The sequence below is a fragment of the Oncorhynchus kisutch genome, linkage group LG6, assembly GCF_002021735.2.
Source record: "Oncorhynchus kisutch isolate 150728-3 linkage group LG6, Okis_V2, whole genome shotgun sequence".
Classification (NCBI taxonomy): Eukaryota; Metazoa; Chordata; class Actinopteri; order Salmoniformes; family Salmonidae; genus Oncorhynchus; species Oncorhynchus kisutch.
The window spans coordinates 21,677,722-21,684,917 of NC_034179.2; the positions used below are offsets into that span (position 1 = coordinate 21,677,722).

The window sequence follows — 7,196 nt, forward strand, 5'->3', positions numbered from 1 at the left end:
CGAACAGTACCAGTCAAAACTTAGGACCAACGTACTCATTCAATGGTTTTTCTTTATTTTTACTATTTTCTATATTGTACAATAATAGTGAAGACATCAAAACTATGAAATAACACATATGAAATCATGTTGTAACCAAAAAAGTGTTAAACAAATCCAAATATCCAAATATATAAGTAGCCACCCTTTGCCTTGATGACAGCTTTGCACACTCTTCACATTCTCTCAACCAGCTTCGCCTGGAATGCTTTTCAAACAGTCTTGAAGGAGTTCCCATATATGCTGAGCACTTGTTGGCTGCTTTTCCTTGACTCTGCGGTCAACTCATCCCAAACCATCTCAATTGGGTTGAGGTTGGGTGATTGTGGAGGCAAGGTCATCATGCTTTCCAGGTGACTACCTCATGAAGCTGGTTGAAAGTGTGAAAGAGTGTGTAAAGCTGTCATCAAGACAAAGGGTGGCTACTTTGAAGAATCTCATATAAAATATATTTTGATTTGTTGAATACTTTTTTGCTTACTACATGATTCCATATGTGTTATTTCATAGTTTTTATGTCTACTCTATTATGCTACAATTTAGAAAGTAGTACAAATAAAGAAAAACCCTTGAATGAGTAGGTGTGTACAAATTTTGGACTGGTACTGTAACATGCTCATGAAGGAAATCTAGATCAAAGACAGTGTTAGGTCTTAAACACTGTCCACTTCCCTCCAGACATCCTCTGGTTCTTCTTTCAGATAGATTTCATGGCCATGCCAACATCACAGAACCTGCGGCTCTGCTGCCTAGAAACAACTGAAGAAGTTCCTCTATTCTCTCATCCTAACTAGCCCTGGGGAACTGGGGAAAACCATGGCTCAGTAGAAGAGGGAGGTGACAAATATTAAAACCCTTGAATCACACTCATGTTTATCAAGCTGTGAAAGTCCAGCCTGGGCTTGCAGTGTTAAAAGGGAGAGGATTCACTGGAAAGGTTGCTGTTGGCTAGAACTGTCACAAGATAGGAAGAGGAGAAAGGAAAGAGGGAATGGAGAGAGATAGGGACAGATATAAAATGGGGGGAGAGAGAGAGAGAGAGAGAGAGGAAGGGAGAGGGTGAGCGATAGGGACATATATAGAATGGGGGAGAGAGAGGAAGGGAAAGAGAGAGATAGGGACAGATGTGAAATGGAGGGAGAGTGAGATGGGGACAGATATAGAATGGGGGGAGAGAGAGATGAAAGGAGAGAGAGAGATATGGAGAGATATAGGATGGGGGAGAGAGAGAGATAGAGGGGGATTAAGAACGAGTGGGGAGAAAAAAGAGGAGAGAGAGGCAGCAGTTAACTGAAGAGCATCATTATCGCTAGCCGTGAATTATAAAATGAGATGGGCGCTGGGGGTTTGTTTATACAAAGTGAAAGTTCAAATATAAGTGTTTGTGAGTGGAATAGCAAGTAGAGTGAGGTGGTGTTTCCTAATCACTGATGCCAGGGGGTGGGGCAGAGCGGGGGTAAGATATACAAATGCTTAATTACCCCTCCTCACCATTAGAAAGAAACAGATCAAAGAAATCCAGCTTTAAGTCAGGTATAGAAATCAAGCTCTCATTCATTCAATAATCCTTATAACATGAGGTGTGCACAGTATGTTGATGTCATTGCTTGTTCGTGACATGAAGCAGGTTCTGGGTATTGATTGTGTGGGTGTTGTTTTTCATGTTATCAGATGTGCTAGGCTCTCTTTGATCAATGTTGTTCTGCATTCAGAGCACTGCAGCACATCTGTCCCAGCCACGCAGACTCAGCGAGTCGCAATAATACTATATCATGTGGGGGGCTGCAGGAACATGAGCTATCCCACTGGGCACAAACTGGTTAATCAACGTTGTTTCAACTTCATTTGTTATCATATTGTGACATGGAAAATACATAGGAGTTTTTACTGTTGTTGTTTTGAGGGTCAAATTTAAACCACAGGATTATGTCATCAATTTGTCCAGGGCTTTAACCAAACCCAGGCCTGCTTAGCTTTGATATTTGTCACTGACTAAAACCATGAGTTATTGTGAGAATGAATATTGAGAAATCTCCACTTGAATAGATTCCCTGTTGCTATCGAAGCCATTCCACAAGGTAGGTTCAACAGAGCAAATCAAATGTAACCATGCAGTCATATATTATCAATTATGCTACTTAGGCCTATATAGCATTTGGAAGTCATCAACAGCTATGGTTTAAATTCAGCTCAGGATTTATTTATTTTTTACAATACATATCCCAGCTAGCACATTTGGTTCCTTGGAAGTTGTGGGAATGTATGTTTTGGTTGCCCATTGGTTCTGCCAACAACACCATACATTTCCTAACTGGTAAAAAGGAACGTTTTTTCAACGTTCTGGGAACGGAAGTGAACATTTCACCTGTTCTGGGAACGCATATTTTTAGGTTGCAGGGAGATTCAGAGGACGTTTTAATATGGTTTACTGAAAGTTATACTGGGAGGTTTTATTAATGACTTCAGAGCGGAAATGATAGGTCATCTGGAGGTTTATGAATAACTTCCTTAACTTAAACTGAATGATTGTTTCAGTAAGACTTTTAATAACACTTAACTTAGGTTAACTGTTTTGAACTCCAAGCACAGATAAGACACGTGGACATGTATTTGTTTAGGCATTAATCATGCAAACACATAGCTTTTTATTCTGTGGCACAGCGTCAGTGAGGTTTTAACTTATGATCTTCTGTTCTCTAGCCATTGATTTAGCCCACTGCGCCAACAGGCTGGAGCTAGCATGCCATGTTTTTGACTCATACAAAGCTGTTTTTTTGTCTATTCAAACAGACCCCATTTCAAAGGAAACAAGCTCTCATCAAGATGCGCTGTGGCCAATTAATGGGCGTAGCCAACACACCTGAGCAAACTTAACAAGATAGAGGATAGAGTTTTGTTGACGCTGAGAACAGAATGTATGTTTTTAAATAGCCTTCTTAGAACGTTATTTGAACTGGTGATAATGGTGTCAGAGGGGATGGCTGCCTTTTTACGGGCTCCTAACCAACTATTCCCCCACATCGTTTCTAACTCATTTTGTACATAATGTTGCTGCTACCGTCTCTTATGACCGAAAAGAGCTTCTGGACATCAGAACAGTGAGTACTCACCTGGAACTCGACAAAGATTCCTTATTTAATGAGTCCCATGCGAAGGATATACTGCTTTGTCAAGACAAGGCCCAATCCCCGTTATCAGCGTAAAGAAACTACATAGGAAAAGGGGGAGGAGGGCGGGGTACCTAGTAAGAATTTGCCGACGAGTAGGTAAACCACCACTACCTTTTTTATTTTTGGCCATTGTGCAATCATTGGAAAATGAACTGGTTGATCTACGATTAAGACTATACTACCAACGGGACATTAAAAACTGTAATATCTTATGTTTCACCGAGACGTGGCTGAACGACGACACGGATAATATAGAGTTGGCTGGTTTCTCAGTGCATTGGCAGGACAGAGCAGCTACAGGGGGCGGGGATGTGTGTCTATTTGTCAATAACTGCTGGTGAGGGATGTCTAATATTAAAGAAGTCTCAAGGTATTGCTCGCCTGAGGTAGACTACCTCATGATAAGCTATAGACCACACTATCTGCCAAGAGAGTTCTCATCTATATTATTCATAGCCGTCTATTTACCACCACAAACTGATGCTGGCACTAAAACTGCACTCAACGAGCTGTATAAGGTCATAAGCAAACAAGAAAATGTTCATCCTGAAGCAACGCTCCTAGTGGTCAGGGACTTTAATGCAGGCAAACTTAAATCTCTAGACCACATTTACTCCACAAACAGAGATGCACATAAAGATCTCCCTCGCCCTCCAATTAGCAAATGTGACCATAATTATATCCTTCTGATTCTTGCTTACAAGCAAAAACTAAAGCAAGAAGTACCTGTGACTCGCTCAATACAGAACTGGTCAGATTACGCGGATGTAACGTTTGTCGTCGGAAGGAGACCAAGGTGCAGTGTGGTAGGCGCACATTCTTTTATTTAAATGTTCCACCAAGAAAAAACAATAAACAATACAATGAACGAAAAGCTTTGTCGTGCAAACTGCATGCACTCAAACAAAGACAAGATCCCACACTGAAGGAGGGAAAAAGGGCTGCCGAAGTATGATCCCCAATCAGAGACAATGAAAGACAGTTGCCTCTGATTGGGAACCACACTAGGCCAAACACAAAGAAGAACATAGAGAACATAGAATGCCCACCCCAAATCACACCTTGACCTAACCAAATAGAGAAATAAAACGGTTCTCCAAGGTCAGGGAGTGACAGCGGAGGCTACGCCACAGGTCTGTTTTGCTAGCACAGACTGAAATATGTTCCGGGATTCATCCAAGGGCAATGATCAGTATACCACCTTAGTCACCATGGTTCATCAATAAGTGCATCAACAACATCAACCCCACAGTGACCGTATGCACATTTCCCATCCAGAAGCCATTGACTACAGGCAACATCTGCACCGAGCTAGGTGCTGCCGCTTTCAAGGCGCAGGACACCGGACGCTTATAAGAAATCTCGCTGTACCCTCAGATGAATCATCAAACAGGCAAAGTGTCAATACAGGACTAAGATTGAATCCTACTGCACTGGCTCTGATGCTCGACGGATGTGGCAGGGCTTGAAAATTATTATGGACTACAAAGGGAAACCAAACCGCGAGCTGCCCAGTGACATGAGCCTACCAGACTATCTAAATGCCTTTTATGCTCGCATCGAGGCAAGCAACACTGAAGCATGCATGAGAGCACCAGCTGTTCCGGACTAATGTGTGAAAACGCTCCCTGTAGCCGATGTGAGAATGACCTTTTGAATGGGTCAACATTCACAAAACCGCTGGGCCAGACGGATTACCAGGACGTGTACTCAAAGCATGCGCAGACCTATTGGAAAGTGTCTTCACTGACATTTTCAACCTCTCCCTGACTGAGTCTGTAATACCTACATGTTTAGAAATGTCCACCATTGTCCCTGTACCCAAGAAAGTGAAGGTAACCTACCTAAATGATTACCGTCCCGTAGCACTCACGTCGGTAGCCATGAAATGATTTGAAAGGCTGGTCATGGCTCACATCAACACCCTCATGCCGGAATTCATGAACTCACTCCAATTCGCATAACGCCCCAACAGATCCACAGATGAGACAATCTCAAATGCACTCCACACTGCCCTTTCACACCTGGACAAAAGGAACACCTATGTGAGAATGCTGTTCATTGACTACAGCTTAGCGTTCAACACCATAGTGCCACAACGCTCATCACTAACCAAAGGACCCTGGGACTAAACACCTCCCACTGCAACTGGATCCTGGACTTCCTGACAGGCCGCCCCCCAGGTGGTAAGGGTAGGCAACAACACATCTGCCATGCTGATCCTCAACACTGGGGCCCCTCAGGGGTGTTTGCTTAGTCCCCTGCTGTACTCCCTGTTCACCCAAAACTGTGTGGCCAAGCACGACTCCAACACAATCATTTCGTTTGCTGACGACACAACAGTGGTAGATCTGATCACCGACAACAATGAGCCAGCCTATAGGGAAGAGGTCAGAGACCTGGCATTGTTATTTATGTATGGTCACCTTAATTCTACCTACATGTACATATTACCTTGACTAACCGGTGCAGACGCACATTGACTCTGTACTGGTACCCCCTGTATACAGCCTCACTATTGTTATTTTACTGCTGCTGTTTAATTATTTGTTACTTTTATTTTCTATTTTTTTTTTAACTTATCTATTCTTTACTTAACACGTTTTTTTCTTCTTTTTTAAATAGTTTTTTTTTAATATACAAAACAAAATGTTATTATAAAAAGAAATCATTCTACACTGAAACTCCACGTTAAAAATTGGTCGCAAACGTCTACACATTTTCTTGTATTTCTTAAAAACGGCAGTGGAAACAATATCAATATAGGGCGGAAAAGAACATGCCACCATCCAAAGACAAAACAAGCAGTGCTTTGAGAATAAGAGCTGTTAATTTACAAGACAGCACAATATGAGCCCTGTATGCATTATTGCAGCCATTGCACATCACTGTACATGTTCTGAAAAATCCAAAATGCTATAAATGTTACATTGTAAGGTTCACATTGTTTTGCAAATACTCCAGCTCAAGTTTCCAGGCAGTTTAGTCGTCATCCTCATCATCCTCCTCTTCCTCATCATCCTCCTCTTCGTCATCATCATTGTCATCATCATCCATGGGCGCTGCCTTCTTGCCAACAGCTGGCCTGCCAGGGCCACTCTTAGCAGTAGCACCTGCGCCTCCCTTAGCCTTGTAGGCAGCAACATCCTTCTCATACTTTTCCTTCAGCTTGGCGGCCTTTGCTTCGTGTGGCTGCTTGTCTTTGGGAGTATGCTTGCCCCACAGCAGACCTAGCTGCTTGGCGATGTCGCCAATGCCCATGCCTGGGTTATCAGCCTTGATTCTTCCACGGTGTTCAGCACAGAACACAAAAAATGCAGAAGGTGGCCTTTTGGGGGCATTGGGGTCCTTCTTTCTCTTTCCTGCTGCCTTAGATCCCTTAGGGGGCACATAACCCTTCATGTCCTTGTCATAACGAACTTTGTCACCCTTGGCCATGTCCTCAAACTTCACCTTCTCTTTTGCCGACATGGTCCTCCACCTCTCTGAGCATTTCTTTGAGAACTCGGAAAAGTTCACTGAAGTTCCTGGGTGTTTTTTCTTGTGTTCTTCCCGGCACGTCGCAACAAAGAACGCATAGGAAGAAGTCTTTCCCTTCGGCTTATTAGGATCTTTACCCGGCATGGCTGCTATATTCTATTATCCAGCCACACAAGTACAATCTTAACATGTTTTTCTTCTTAACTTCTTAAAGCAACCTCTCCCTCAATGTGAGCAAGACAAAGGATCTGATCGTGGACTATAAGGAAAGGAGGGCCAAACAGGCCCCCATTAACATCGATGGGGCTGTAGTGGAGCGGGTCGAGAGTTTCAAGTTCCTTGGTGTCCACATCACCAACGAACTATCATGGTCCAAACACACCAAGACAGATGTGAAGAGGATTCTGAAAAGATTTGGCATGAGTCCCCAGATCCTCAAAAGGTTCTACAACACCATCGAGAGCATCCTGACCGGTTGCATCAGCACCTGGTATGGAAACTGCTCGG

At 43.1% G+C, this 7,196-nt stretch overlaps 1 pseudogene across 1 annotated transcript; it reads right to left on the reverse strand.

Annotated features, from left to right (window-relative positions):
* Nucleotides 1-5,847: 5,847 nt before the first annotated feature.
* On the reverse strand, nucleotides 5,848-6,866 carry LOC109892504 (high mobility group protein B2 pseudogene; annotated as a pseudogene). The gene has a single exon (XR_002255631.2). The product of XR_002255631.2 is annotated as a high mobility group protein B2 pseudogene (transcript).
* Between the last annotated feature and the right edge of the window lie 330 nt (nucleotides 6,867-7,196).